The sequence below is a fragment of the Protopterus annectens genome, chromosome 1.part1 (assembly GCF_019279795.1).
Source record: "Protopterus annectens isolate FY-2018-M chromosome 1.part1, PAN1.0, whole genome shotgun sequence".
Classification (NCBI taxonomy): Eukaryota; Metazoa; Chordata; order Ceratodontiformes; family Protopteridae; genus Protopterus; species Protopterus annectens.
Genome location: NC_056726.1, coordinates 534,949,753 through 534,966,125, shown reverse-complemented (window position 1 = coordinate 534,966,125; position 16,373 = coordinate 534,949,753).

Genomic DNA, 16,373 nt, shown 5'->3' with positions numbered 1-16,373 from the left:
GACACAAGGATATGAGGTCTACTGACCTACCAAGAGTCCCAAGGCTCCTCCAGGCTTGTGTGTGTCTTGTCTAGTGAGTTGCTTTCACATCCCTTGTCCAGACACCTTTATTCGTTGAAGCCTTCAGCACTGCCTCTTTGAGGCATCCATGTTGTCAGAAGAAAGCATGTCCTTCTGAGTGACGTATTTTAGCAGTTGTTTGGTCTGGATGCTTCTCTACACACTTCTAGCAGTGATGCTGTTTTATTCTAGTATGCAAAGATGTTCAAGGCTCACAAATTTGAAATCATCTTTGCCTTGAAGGTGGCTAGTACCCTAGCAGCAGACCCAATATGTCTAGATCATAGACATCCATCATCTTGTTCTGGTCTTAATTTCAATTCTGGTGTTTGCCAGAAAAGAGCTGGTGGAAAATGGAACTCTAAACCAGCTGTGTTTAAAGTATTGAATATTTTAACAGAGATAAAAGAACCGAAAGTGGGATCTTTAGGAAATGGTAGGAGCAAATTACATAAAAAAAGAAATTGTGGGAACAATGTATGCCAAATAATGTTTTGGAGGAGTACGGTTTAAGGGAATGTAGGAATTGATCAATTTTTGCAAATACCAATGCTAATTTTTTTATATTTAAACATACATCTGTGTATGTGTTTCATGACAATTCAATAAAGGTGTTAAAAAAAATAAGAAAAAAAGACTTGCAGTCTCACTATAATCAGTCATCAGTTTTGGGTGTCCCCAGCAAAGCAAGATATCATTGCTCCTCTCTTACGTTGGCTACTGAGGACATATTTTCTTCTGCCATCCCACCAAGAAATTCTCAATTACAGACACTTAAAGATTACACATACACACATGCAGAAAACTTCTGTAATTATCAGTGCCTAAACCCTTAACTATTTCTCCAGGTATTAAAGCCCTGGTGTGTACATTTACTAGTGCTTCTTTGGAGTTGGATTCCCCATCACTTGCACACAACAAGCCTGACTGCTTCTATAGGGCTGTGGACTCCTTTAAGTATCTGTACAAGAACCCAGAGTGTAAACATGCTTGGCTAAGGATGCAGCACCTGCCAGAGAATGTGAAGAGAATGCTGCTTGATGCTGCATTAGACTGGGAACTGTTCATTAGCCCCATCTGAGCAGGTGTTAAAAAGTAGAGGAAAGGGTCTAAGCAGTAGAAATAATCCTATTAAAAGTTTGCATTTTACTGGAGGCTACACAAAGGGAAGCAATATAAGGGAATGAGACAACATTTGAAAAAAAAATGTCAGCCTGTCCAAAAGGGGAAGCCTGGTCATGCTCAGGTTCAGGCGATCCCAAGGGAAACAGCTAAGCACGCCTCCCTTTTCTAGTCCAGAGCCCCTACCACAATCCATTTTCCCTCATCCACTTCACCTCTTCCCCAAAATAAGTTATCTAGGATTATTTCTGAAAGAGTGGTGGGGGAGGGAGTCATCCAAGGATTCTTGGATCCTAACAATTTTGGTAGAATTGTAGGTTTAAACAGAGGTCTAAAAGTGTGGGATATTGCTTTTAGTGAGTGTGCAGATCTTATGCATGACATTTATTGTCTTTTTTATTTTTGTTACACCTGTGCATTCAAGCAAGTTCCTGATATTCTTTCTGCTTCTACATTTAATGCATTTATCTATATTCATGGTCAGGTTTGAAGCAAGCTATAGCGACTGCTTGATGTTTTTTATGATTTATTACTGTTATACAGTGGGTATATAAAGTTTACACACCCCTGTTAAAATGCCAGGTTTTTGTGATATAAAAAAATGAGACCACAATAAATCATTTCAAAACTTTTCCCACCTTTAATGTGACCTATAACCTGTATAATTAAATTGAAAAGCAAACAAATCTTTTAGGGGAATAAAGTAAAAAACGTACAATACATTGGTTGCATAAGTGTGCACACCCTTAAACCAATACTTTTTTGAAGCACCTTTTGATTTAATTACAGCATTCAGTCTTCTTGGGTAGGAGTCTATCAGCATGGCACATCTTGGCTTGGCAATATTTGCCCACTCTTCCTTGCAAAAGTGCTCCAAATCTGTCAGATTGTGAGGGCATATCTTGTGCACAGTCCTCTTCAGGTCACCCCACAGATTTTTTATTGTATTTAAGGATGGGCCGTGGCTGGGCCATTTCAAAACAATTTTCTTCTGGTGAAGCCATTCTTTTGTTGATTTGGATGTATACTTGAGGTCATTGTCATGTTGAAAGGTGAAATTCCTCTTAATCTTTCTTGCAGACGCCTGAAGGTTTTGGGCCAAAAGTGACTGGTATTTGGAACTGTTCATAATTCCCTCCACCTTGACTAAATCCCCAGTTCCAGTTGAAGAAAAGCAACCCCAAAGCATGATACTGCCACCACCATGCTTTGCCGTGCGGATGGTGTTCTTTTGGTGATGCGAAGTGTCATTTTTGCGCCAAACATACCTTTTGGAATTGTGGCCAAAAAGTTCAACCTTGGTCTCATCAAACCGTAACACATTTTTCCACATGCTTTTGGGAGATGATGTATTGTTTTGCAAAATTTTAGCTAGGCCTGGATGTTTTTCTGTGTAAGAAAAGGCTTCCATCTTGCAACCCAACCCAGAGTCCAGACATATGGAGAATACGGGAGATTGTTGTCACATGTACTATACAACTAGTACTTTCCAGAAATTCCTGCAGCTCCTTTAGTGTTGCTGCTGTAGGTCTCTTGGCAGCCTCCCTGACCAGTTTTTGCCTGGTCTTTTCATCAATTTTGGAGGGACGTCCAGTTCTTTGCAATGTCACTGTTATCCCATATTTTCTCCACTTTTTGATGACTGTTCTTCACTGGTTTCCATAATATATCCAATGCTGTGGACATTTTTTGTACCCTTCTCCTGACTGATACCTTTCAATAATGAGATCCCTTTGATGCTTTGTAAGCTCTCTGCAAATCATGGCTTTTGCTGTAGCAGGCAACTGAATAAATATCAGAAAAATCCTACTAGGACAGCTGAATTTATTTGGGGTTAATCCGAGTCTCTTTAATTGATGGTAGGTGTATACCCATTAAGAGTGAATGTTGTAATTAAATCAAAAGGTGCTTCAACAAAGTATTATTTTAAGGGTGTGCACAAACAACAAAGTATTAGTTTAAGGGTGTGCACACTTATGCAACCGGCGTATTGTATGTTTTTTTTATATTTTTCCCCTAACAGATTTGTTTGTTTTTTTAATTGAATTTTACAGGTTATAGGTCACATTAAAGGTAGGAAAAGTTTTGAAATGATTTATTGCAGTCTCATTTTTTATATCACAAAAAAATGACATTTTAACAGGGATGTGTAAACTTTTTATGCCCACTATAAATTTAACAAATTTTTATATTGATGGGAATATTGTTTTTATTTCTACATCTTTAACAAATGGTAGGCTGCTTTTATTGATTGGGAGAGGTTTTTTTAACATCATCACATGACTGCTGAACCTTTAGATGCCATAATTGTGAGGCTTGTGATTACACCTTTACATGTACCTCATTTACACATACTATTTCTGGTTTCACCATCCATTTAGACTTTTACGCTGATTGTAAAAGCAGGGACTTTGTATATTTTGCTACCTGTTGCACGTGCAGTGCCTTTTATATTGGGAAGACCAATAGGTTGTTTAAGGATAGGATTTTGGAACACTTGAATGATATAGTCAGATGTAAAAACACTAGTGCTTTAGCTAAGCACGTTATGTTGAAAGGAACTAGCCATTACTTCAAGTTTTTTTGTGTTAGAGTTAGAGTCGCAATCCAAGGGAATTTGATAAAAACAACAGAACTGAAGTATGTGAACAGAGATGGATTTTACTGCTGAAAGCATATGTTGAACCAGGTTTAAATAAGAGGGTCCCCTTAAACCTGTTTTAAAGAAAAGACCATTGTGACACTGATAGATCTTGATACATACTTTTTTGTGTGTTTTGTTCCTTGTTCAAACTGTTCTGCTATGTAGTGTTCACTTTTTATTTGCTATACAAGAGTATTTGATACAAATGTTTATGTAGCTTCTTTTTCTATTTTAGTTTTTCATTAGAATATTAGTTTTTTTCTTCTCTCTGCTGCATGTATACAACTGCATATCTAATTTTAATAGGTCTAAAAGTGTGTGATGTTGCTTTTAGTGAGTGTGCAGAGCTTATGCATGACATTTATTAGTTTTTTTTATTTTTTGTTACAACTGTACATTCGAGCAAGTTCCTGATATTCTCTTTGCTTCTACAGTCAGTGCATTTATCTATATTTATGGTCAGGTTTGAAGCAACATATAGAGACTGCTTGATGTTTTTTATGATTTATTACTGTGTTTGGAATAAGTTTAACAGATTTTTATATTTGATAATGGGAATATTGTTTTTATTGCTATGTCTTTAACAAATGGTGGGCTGATTTTATCGATTGGGAGTTTTTTTTTTATTAATGTCATCACATGACTGCTGAACTCTGTGATTGGTTGAGTTTTATTTTAAATAGTACCTATACTTTGTGTTTTGTCATGGTCTGATGACGCAGAAGTTACTCTGTGAAAGCACTTACCTTCTGTTTTAATAAAGTTACTTCTATATATATAGTGATTTAAAGCCGTGTTTGGGAGGAGTTTTTGTTACTGTTTTAGAGTTGTAGGTTTAATTATGAAAAAAAAAACAGGCATTTTCTTAATACCTAGAGAAAGTACAGTAGTTTACTATAACAGTAGATGTCCTTCTCTTCACTGTTGCAGTATTCTTCATAGAAGGGATATACCACCAAGGGCAGCCTGACGCTCAGCCAGTATGAAAAAGCCTAAAAAAGATTTTGTATGTACCATATGGGAAAAGGGGCTGAAGATGGATGGATATGTCACATTTATGCTCCCCCCACAAAACATAGGGCATACACGGGATATATGGATGCAACTACCTATAACTGAATTGCCCTATAAGACAACAGCTGCCATAGGACAAAGGAATCCATGCACAATCCAGAAGGAAAAAAATGCAAATGAGGGGGTTGTAGGGCGCGATCAAATACTGCAACAGTGAAGAGAAGGACATCTAATGTTATGGTTAGATTTTGTACAACTATCTCCTTCTATATCACTGTTGCAATATTCCTCATAGAAGGAAGAGTCAAAAAAGCTCAGGAAACAGAATGGCAGGTGGATAGCTAAGGAGAGCCCTCAAGAAACCCAAATAAAATGGTTTCAGCAAAACCTGTTCTGACCATAGAAACCATATCCAACTTATGCACAGTAAAAGTATGCACTGAAGACCAAGTAGCAGCTTCAAGAATGGAATTGATGTCCAACCCTTTGAAGGCACCAGAAAAGGCAATAGCCCTAGTAGAATGAGCACTAAAATAAGTAGACAGAGATTTTGCATGAAAAGAATAACAAAAGGAAATGGACTTGGATATCCAGGAGGAAATGGTTTGCTTAGAAACAGCTAAACTGAAAGACCTGGGAAGAAACAAAACAAAAGGCTGATCAGACTTGCAAACAGTCCTAGTTTTTATCCAAATAGTACTTGAGTTGTCTGTGCAAATCCAAGGTATGTAGGACCCTCACACTAGCAGAGTAAGGAGCAGGGAAAAAGGAAGGGAGCTGTACCAACTGATTCAAGAACATCTCCTTTACTACCTTGGGCATAAAAGGATTAGTATGAAATGACATCCTTTCCCTGTGGAAAACCAAGAAAGGAGGAATGGCTGAAAGGGCCTGGAGCTCAGAAACCCTCCAAGCAGAAGTAAGAGCCAGCAACAAAACAGCACAATGTTGTAAAGAAGCAGAATCTTCAGGTTCAAAAGGAGCTGGAATAATTTTTTTTCAAAACAAAATGAAGGTCCCAAGGAGGAGGAATATGTTTTCTTGGAGGCCTAATATCCAACCCACCGTTAAGAAATTGTTTGATCTCAAAATGAGAAGTAAAGGAGGATTGAAGGGCAGACAAGCAGAAATGGCTGATAATAGATCAAGCCAGAATGGAGCAACTCACACCAATGAGAGGATTAGAGGGACCCCCACTGAAAACAGGTCCTGGTTACAAACATGGCACCAGACCAAAAATCTTTTCCATTTGGACATATAAGATTTTCTGGTTGATGGTTTCCTTGACTCCTGTAAAATCCTGAGCACATCCTTGAAAAAGAGGTGCCTGAAACATGTCAAAAGCCTATCACCCACAATGTCAGTTCCAGGGTGGGCAAGTGGAGGATGTCCTGTGTGAGGTAACTTGTGATGATCATCCCTGGCCAGATGCATTAAGAGGGGGAGCCAGTGCTGTCTCGGCCAAAAGAGAGTCCAGCGGAATCTTCTGCAGTATTCTTGGAAGTACAGGAAGAGGAGGGAAAGCATAAAGAAACATCCTCTTCCAAGGAAAGGAAAGGGTGTCAATCTTCCACAACAAATAGCATGGCACTCTGGAACAGAAGAAGGGAAAGCTGCCTGTTCAGAGGGTGGCAAAAAGATCTACCTGAGGAATATCCCAACAATGGATAATGTCCGGAAACACGTCTCTGAGAAGCATCCATTTGTTAGCCTGTGTTTTGGACCTGCTCAGAGTGTGCCACTAGATTATGCTCTGAAGGAATGTATACTGCCTGAAGAGTTAACTGATAACTGAGAGTGCCATGCTGCAGAAGCAGTAAGATTTTGTGCCCCCCTGCTTGCTGACATATCACATCACTGTAGTGCTTGTGGACACCTTCAAGGCGCTTGGAAAGAACATGAGGTGAAAAGCCTGAAGATCCAGAATTAGACCTCTCATCTCTTTGATTATGATATGGTCTGACTTCTGATGGGAAGGCCAAAGACCCTGAACCTCCAGGTGATGAAGAGAAGCCCCCACCCCATGTCTGAGGCATCGGCGAACAGCTTTTAAGAAAGGACTGAAGGCTGAAAGGGTTGGCCTGAGTTGAGAGCAAACTGTTGAATGGACAACTCAAATTCCTTCTTGAGACAGGGAAGGAGAGGTACATTGAAATTCAGAGGGTGACAATGCTGCAGCCAAACTGACTTGAGGTACCATTGAAGCTTCCACATATGCAGTGTAGCAAGAGGAAGCATTGGAATAGAAGCATCCAACAATCCCAAGACCTGAAGAAAAGCACAGTTGTGTACACTTACCATAAATGTAGATGTTCGAGTGTATTCACTGTTGCAGTCATTACATTTGGGTAATCTGCTTGCAGGTTGCCTTCAGTCAGCCGGATTAAAAAAGTCTTGGGTCCTGCGTTGGTTGCTGTCCCTTCTTCCATGACGTCAGGTCATCAGGGGTATAAAACATGCAGCTGACACCATTACATCAGTTTTTCTTGCCCCAGATGTCAGGTGCCCCCCTAATGGGGAGCCATTAAACATAAAAACACAAATGTATACCTGCAACAAAAAAGCAAATACACCACAAAGGCTTTTAAGCATAGTAAAGGAAAGTAGAGGTATAGCTAAAAGAAGTTAGGGGGAAGGAGAGAAGGTAACCAGGACTGCAACAGTGAATACACTTGAACATCTACATTTATGGTAAGTGTATACAGCTGTGCTATGTTCTTCATGTTTCACTGTTGCAGTCATTACATTTGGGTAGATTCCCAAAGCTATGGTTGGGAGGAGGAGTTTAGATAGCATTAGGAGCAGCTATAAGGCCCTGCAAGATTGCAGTGGGAAAGCCAGCTCTGGATTTAGGGAAAACTGACAAATGGTAATGCTTGGTGAAAGTATGTACAGAACTCTAGGTAGCAACTTATAGGATGTCTCTGGTAGGAACGCCTCTGAGAAAGGCTGTAGAAGTAGATGCAGCCCTGGTGGAGTGAGGTCTGATCCCCTGGGGGGATAGGTTTTCCATGGTGTTTGTAGCACAAATGAATGCAATGGCTTATCCATGTAGAAATGGCTTGTTTTGAAATAGCATTCCCCTCTGCCCCTCCAGCAAATGCTACCAGCAGTTGTTCAGATTTTCTTTGAGGTTTAGTCCTGTCCAAGTAGAATCTAAGTTGTCTGTGCACATCCAAGGAATACAGAATCCATTCCCCTTTGTTCTGTGGATTGGGAAAGAAGGTTGGCAAATGAATGGACTGATTTAGAGCCACACTGGATACCAACTTGGTCATGAAGGATGGATTGGTCCTGAATGATACCTCGTCTGCACGAAAGATGATGAAAGGCTCCACTGCCATATGGGCCTGTAATTCAGATACCCTTCTAGCTGAAGTGATTGCTGAAAGGAAAGCTGTTTTCCAAGAAAGAAATTTTAAGTCTGCAGTAGCAGCTGGCTCAAAAGGAGAGAGAGTGAGTTTCTCCAATACAAAGTTAAGGTCCCAGGTTGTAGTTGGAGCTCTCCTGTGTGGTCTCAAATTTTTGGCCCCTCAGAGGTACTGCTTGAGCAGTGGATGAGAGAAGAGGGGAGGTTCTGTGTTATAATGAGCTGAAATGGCTGAGGCATGGATTTTAATGGAGGAAAAAGACAGGCCCTTGTGAAGCATCTCAGTTAAGTATTGTAAAATTTGAGGTAAATTGGGCTCTGCTGTGCTCATCCCTTGAGACTGGTTCCAGGCACAGAATCTTTTCCATTTTTCAGCATAAGATTTTCTAGTACTAGGCCTCCTTGCCTCTAAGACATCCATCACAGGTTTGCTGAGGGATGGTAAGTTAGAATTTAGGTAACTAGCCAGGCTGCAAGGTTCCGTGTTGGAAGCTGAGGGTGCATAATCTGGTTCTCCTGCTGAGACAGCAGGGAAGGAGTCTGAGGCAGGTACCATGGAGATAACCATGACACACTGCGCAGGAGGAAGTACCAGTGTTGGCGCGGCCAGTCTGGAGCAATCAAAATCATCCTTGGTTTGTCCTGTTTGAATTTTAGTAGTACTTTGGAGAGCAGAGGCAGTGGGGGAAGGCATAGACTGATAGGTTTTTCCAGCTGAAGGATAGAGCATCCACTTTCCAGGCTTGTTTGTGGGGAGTCCTTGTGCAAAATTTGTCCAATTGGTAGTTCTGGGGGGAGGCAAACGGGTCTATATCTGGGCTCCCCCATTCACTTGTCAACATGCTGAAAATCCTTGGTTCCAGTTTCCACTCATGTGGGTCCATAAGATTTCTGCTTAGTCCGTCTGCCTGTGTATTTAACTTTCCTGGCAGGAATTGAGCATGTAGGTGCACTTGGTAGCTCAAGGCTGTGTTCCACAATGCCATGGCTAGTCTGCAGAGGGGGTAGGAATGTGTACCCCCCTGCTTGTTTATGTACCAAATAACTGTGGTGTTGTCCGTCTTTACCATTAGTTGTCCTGGAAGAATGTAGTCCTTGAAGGCTGTCAGAGCATTCTGTACAGCTAACATTTCTTTTTGATTGATATGCAGGTGCATTTGATTTGGGTTCCATTTACCCTGAATGCACTTCCCTGCCTTGTGTGCCTCCCATGCATAGTCTGATGCATCTGTTGTTAGGGTTTGGGTGGCAGGGGGTAGTGTGAAAGGTAGTCCCTTGTGGTGGCAGGCCTCTGCCCACCAAAGGAACTCTAGGCATAGGCAAGGTATGATAGGAATCATTGTTTCTAGGCTGTGAGAATGTTGACTCTATAGGCTTTTTAGATACCACTGTAGTTCCCTCATATGCACTCTTGCATATCGAATTAGAAGAATGCAGGAGGCCATGAACCCCAAGGTTTGCAGTATTTGTCTTGCAGATAGCAGGGTTTTTGTGGCCACTTGTTTGAAGTAGGTTGTCAAATGAGTTTGCTTTTCTGGCGTGAGGTAAGCCATCTGGGAAGTTGTATTCAAGCTTGCTCCCAGGAATGTAATTTGTTGACAGGGTACCAGCTGTGATTTCTTTTTGTTTATGGTGTGCCCCAGACAAGTTAGAATCCTTTTTACAAATGCCAGTTGATTTAAATGCATGTCCTGGCTTTCTGCCTGAATTAGACAATCGTCCAGATATGGGTATATTTGAATACTTCTTTGCCTGCAAAATGCAATCACTGGAGCTAGGCACTTTGTGAAAACCCTGGGAGCAGTAGATAAGCCAAAGGGCAGTGCAGAGAACTGATAGTGCATGTAGCCTACTTTGAAGCGTAGGTATTTCCTGCAAAATTCCCTGATTGGGATGTACAGGTATGCTTCTTTTAGATCTAGTGTTGCCAACCAGGCATCTTTGCCTAGCATAGGAAGTAATTGGTGAAGAGTCATCATCTTGAATTTTGGAATCTCCAGAAAAGTGTTTAGAGTAGACAGGTCCAGGATAGGACACCATGAATTGTCTTTTCTGGGTACCAGGAAAAGTCTTGAGTAGAAACCTTGTCCCGTTTCCTCTTCCGGGTACCAATTGAATAGCCCCCATACTTAAGAGAGAAAGTACTTGTTTATGGGCCTCTGGCCACTGATTTGGGGGTAGATCCATCCACCCATTTGGTGTTGGCAATGTGTGGAAGTGAAATCTGTATCCCTGGGACACTATATTTAAAACCCATTTGTCCTGGGTGATGAGTTCTCAATTCTTTGCATTAAGAGCAATCTTTCCCCCCAAAGGGGCAGTCAGTTGATAAGTGCTTGGAAATTTTAAAAGGAAGTCATTGAGTCAGTTTACCATAGGGTGGAATCTTATTATTCCCAGATTTGGAAGTAGAGCCCCCCCCCCCCCACACACACACACACTGCTTAGTTCTGTGTGTCCCCTGGGACTGAAACCTGGGGGTTTTGCTGTGTCTGGGTTTGGCTTGAAAGGGGCTGGAAAGGACCAATTCTTAGAAGGCCAGTTTCTACAAAATCTAGGAGGCTGAACTTGTAAAAAAATCTTTAACAGTTTGTATAGATTTAGCTTTATCTTCCATCTTTTTAAGAACTTCTTCAGCCTTGTTGCCAAACAGGCGGTCCTGATTTAAAGGAGCATCCAACAATTTAGCTTTAACATGATCAGGCAAAGATTGCTCCTTAAGCCAAGCATGCCTTCTAAGCACAGACCCAGTAACAGCAGCCCTGCAAGAGGCCTCTAAAGAATCAAAACCACATTGCAAAGTATATTTTCCAACTTCTTCAGCAGAATGCATTAAATCCTGTAAGTCTTTATTTTCTACACAGTCAGGAATCAGCATAATTTTCTGTTTAAGAAGTCCGATAACATGTTGCTGACATTTTAACATGTGAAATTGGCAGTTTGAAGCTCTAATTGCCAAGGTTGCTGAAGTATAAACCTTTTTACCCCATCTATCCCGCGCCCTGGAGTCTCTACCAGCATCTATCCAGCGCCCCGGAGTCTCTATCAGAAGGGGTAGGGTTTTTAGCGGTAGAAGCCTTAATACCCTTGGGCCCCTGTGAAATAGTCTCTGGATCTGCAATAGGATTTTTGAAAAGGAACTTATGGGACTCAGGGACCCTGTAGTATCTGTCTGGTTTACTGGGAGCAGGAGGCAGGGAATCAGGGGTGAATCTGTATTCTGAGAAAGTGTCATCAACAATGTCTAGTACAGGAGGAATAGCCAAAGGCCTATGCTGAGGTAGGAGAAGGAAATCCCTAAGCCTCTTTTTTAAATCAGAAAATTCCTGGCTTTCCCAGTGAAAATGCTCCCTCAGAGTATGTAAGGTTTCCCCAAAAGAAAAATCCTCTGGAGGGGAAGCAGAGGGAATAGCGTCCTCTGCATCAGAATCCTCATAAGTAGGTAAGGACAAATCCAGGTCATCAGAAGTGTCAGAAAAAACAGAATCCTGATCAGAAGATTCATAATCAAGCTCAGCCCTAGGCTTGTTAGAGGGTGGGGGTTGACTACCCCTGATGAGAGTCATTAGATCTTCAGCCATTTTTATAATTTTTTTTTTTTAGGCATACAGGCCTGAGCATGTGGCCTGGGTGTTGTTTTTTTAGACATAGATCGAGATTTAGGCCTTATTAAAGAAGGAGGCCTTGATTTAATATTTAAGTCCATAGGCCTGAATATGCCCTCAGAAGCCAGTGCCTGCACAGCAGCTCCGGACCCATCCAGTTTAGAGACATCTGCGGGTTCCATAGTTGAAGTATCTCGCGGCATACCGGACTCTGAATGGGTCTCAGTAGAGGCCTGCGAATCAGAAGTAGTGGGTATCAGGGGCTGCGAAAGCACCTCACTGAGTACCGGCGAACTGACGACTGGCTTAGGAGAAGTGTCATCGGCAGTTTTGGACCTCGGGGGCCTGTCTTTGCGTTTTTTCAGAATTCCGGTAGTCGGATGGCTAACCGATGACATTTTTGGATAATAGATTATAGGTTTATAGATTCACTAAGCTAACTGCCCTTTTGAGCCATTTTAAGCCTAGCCAATTATCCCCTGTGAGACTCAAACCCTGCAGCTTGTGTTTGTAAGGCAACCAGCTTAACCATTAGGCCACCCACCCAATCCGAGAACCAAAATATTTAGAGGCAAAAATATACTGACGATGGACAGTGCGCTGATTAAATAAAGCACAAAACTGACAACAAAGTACATCGTGGTCAGGGTCTAGGCAAGGAATACAATATGAATGAAAATCTTTATGAGGTATTTGCTTTCCACAAGTACTGCAATTATTAACTTTTACTGACATCAAGAAGGAGCAAGAAAAAGTTTCCTCAACATTTAGTTGAAGACTTCGGTTCTGAAACACGAAAACAAAAATTTCAGGAGTCAGCCGACCAGCACTTGCAAACTGCTTCTGCTTTGGGCATCGCATGGCAAGAAAGACTGATGTAATGGTGTCGGCTGCATGTTTTATACCCCTAACGACCTGATGTCATGGAAGAAGGGACAGCAACTGATGCAGGACCCAAGACTTTGTTAATCAGGCTGACTGAGGGCAACCTGAAAGCAGATTATCCAAATGTAATGACTGCAACAGTGAAACACGAAGAACATCTGCCATGGCACTTGGAGGAAGAAATCACTGAAAGAAGGCTGTCAACAATACTTTTGGAGGTGGAGGAGAGGGCAACATTGGCACCATCCTAATCCTGCATCCCAGATACACACAATCCTGAGAGGGGGTCAGCATGGACCTTTTCAAGTTGATACTAAACCCCAGACTGAAGAAGAGAGATAAGTGAACTGCAGATCCTGTAACAATTGACTGGGAGAAGGTATATCAAGCAACAGGTCATCTAGATAAAAATCTGAATGCTTAGAGCCTGCAGAAGGCAATCACAGGAGCTAGGCATTTTGTGAATACCCTTGGGGTAGTACAGAGGCCAAAGGGCAAAGCAGAGAACTGAAAAAGAAAGAAAGATGCAGAGACATATTAAAACATCCTGAAATGAGAGTGAATAGGGATATGAGGAAATTGCTCTAGTGGGGGTTGAGGAATCCTGACAAATGAGGGAGAGATTTCCATGCCATGAAGTAACCCTAACAAATGATAGAATGCAAGATTCTGAAGTGATGAGATGCCAATTTGGAAGACAAAGGGAGAGGGAGAGCCAATGGGACAAATGAACCTTGCCTAAAAGAAGGGGAGGGGTGAACTCTCAAAGAGAAGCAGACTTATCAAATAAAACAGGCTACTGGGCTACAGTAATCTGAGAAGGCTTATCAAACAGGGGCCTACCTCCCACCCTTCCTGATCATACGAGGCCTGGTGGGGTTCCTGTGAACAAAAACAGAACTAGAAGGATAATTCCTCTGGAACTTAGGTATAGGAGAGACAAAAACACGCTTAACGTCTTACAAGGCTTTGCCATTCTCTTGAAGAGACTTAAACAAGTCAGCAGCAGCAGCATTCCCAAAAAGATTATCTAAAGGAGCATCCAACAACTTGGCCTTAATGTCTTCATATGTTTATAGGTAGGTACTAGGCTATCGGCCCTGGGGCCTATACAAGCCCAGCCAAAAAGGTACCCTGGCTTTTGCCACCCAAGAAATTATTTTCCTATGCCACTGTCGAGCAGAGCCACAGAGGTGATCCCAGGGGTGAATTTCCTATTTCCCATCCAATCAAGATTTTTCTTGAAGAGTGCTAATGAAGAGCTTTGTTTGATATAGATAGGTAGTTTATTCCAGAGTATGGGAAGTCTCTGGGACAGGAATCTATCCCTCCGGCATGTTCTGTTTATTGTGGTGACAAGGTTAAGGTCCCTAGAGCGTGTAGCTCGAAGGGACTGGGATTTCTTTAAGTGGAGCATGTCCAACAGCTCTGGGTTTGACATAGCTTTGTATGTTAGGCAGAGATCACCTCTGAGTAGGCGATATGTGACGGAGTAAAGCTGGAGTTTTTTGAGACGGTCTGCTTAGGGCATCTGTTTGAGGCCAGTAATCCTCTTTGTGAGGTATTTCTGCAGCCTTTCCAGTTGTTGTAGATGTCTTCTGAGGTACATACCAAAAGGGGCATTGTACTCTATAATGGGTCTAATGAGTGATGATTTGAGGGGAACAATGACCTCTTTTTTTCTGGATGAGAAACCTTTTGTGATGAGGTGTGCCACGTAGAAGGATTTCCTGACTACTGTGGCAATGTGATTATCAAAGGAGAGACTACTGTCCACCTGTGTCCCAAGGTCTTTTATCACACTTTCGGTGTTAAGTATACTACTGCCTATGTTGCAGTTCATGGGTACAGAGTTTTTACCAAAGGGGATGACAATGCACATTTTGGCACTCAGCTTGATGCCATGGCTTTGACACCAGGCATCTGTCTCAGTGAGGCCCTTTTGTAGGATGTCCACATCGTTAGGAGTTTCAATTATGGCTCCTAGTTTGCAGTCATCTGCGAACTTCGTTAGCCAAAGACCTTCTGTGTTAGCCTGTACTTCAGAGAAGTAGATACCAAACAGGAGAGGACCCAGGACTGAACCCTGCGGTACTCTACTTGTCACTGGTCTGAAGTCGGATTTAGAGTCTGCTACTTTCACAGTGTGGGTTCTGTCAGTGAGCCAGTTGGCAACCCATCTTGTGACATAGGGATTTATACCTAGTTTAGTGAGTTTATCTATAATTCCAGAGTGGGGGATGGTGTTGAAAGCCTTGGCAAGATCTAAATAGGCTGTGTGAACCACCTTACCCTTGTCTATGGCTTTGGTGACTGCTTCCAAGAAGTCTATCAGGTTTAGGAGACATGATCTGCCTTTTACAAACCCGAACTGGGTGGGATCCAGAGTTTGGAGATTACCAATGTCTTTGTTTATATGTTCCATGATGATACGTTCCATGGCCATGCAGACCAGGCTCGTCAGGCTAATGGGGCAGTAGTTCCCGGGATCCGTGGTGGCTCCCCCCTTGTGGAGTGGGATAACCGTTGCTGTGCGCCATTCAGCAGGCACAAAGCCTGAGGTGAGGCTATGATTGAACATGGTACTTTGGTGGGGTGCCAGTTCATTCTGTAGTTCATGTAGAACGCAGCCTGGGTTGTTGTCTGGTCCCATGGATGCTGTATTCTTGGATTTGGAGAGTATGTTTTTTACCTGTGCAGCCGTGATTACAGGAACTTTGCATTCTTCCGGTATAGAGATGGGCTCTTTAGGGGGTGAGAGGGGGGTAAAGGTAGCACTGAACATATCTGCCAGGATGTTGGCAATATCAGTTGGGCCTGTATATTTAGTGCCATTGTGCTGTAACTCAGAGCAGATCTGAGTGTTGCCATTGAAATTCTTGACATAGCTATACAATGTTTTGTGGTTGTTTTTAGAATCAGTGGCGATTTTGTTTTCGTAACTAGCTTTGGAGGATTTTATCAGGGATCGCAGCTTCTTACTGAGGCTGACCAGGGAACTCCTCCACTCGTGGGATTTTACTCTCTTTTGCAAGAGTTTCTTCCTTCAGTTGTACAGTTTATTTATGGCAGGGGACCACCAGATTGGCTTCCTTTTTTGGAGGATAGCGTCTTGGTTCTGTTTGGATAGCACGATCCATGCACTCATGTAAGTGCTTATAAAGTGCAATTATGTAGGATTCAGTAGTCATAACTGTATTGTCCATCTGCATGGGTGTCATGAAGTTCACCACTTCTGTCTTAAGAAGAATGAAGTTGGCTTTGAAGAAATTTTTTACCATGGTTTCCTTAATGGGGCTGGAGGCAGGATGTGGATATCTAGGGTAATTAGCTTATGGTCGGATCGTACCAATGAGGCGCTGACTTCAGGTGTGGAACACCGGTCACTCATATTGGTAATGACTAGATCTAGGATATTGTTGCCCCTGGTGGGGGTGTAGATAAGTTTATGAATTCCAAACACAAGAACGCTTTTTACAAACCACAAAACGAAATGTAGATCCAAAGCAGTAACCACCAAGGCAAATAGTAGAGATGTATCAGCTCACAATAAGGTAAATCCAGTTGAGAAAACAGTTTTCTCAACTGGATTTACCTTATTGTGAGCTGATACATCTCTACTATTTGCCTTGGTGGTTACTGCTTTGGATCTACATTTAGTTTTAAGTTTATG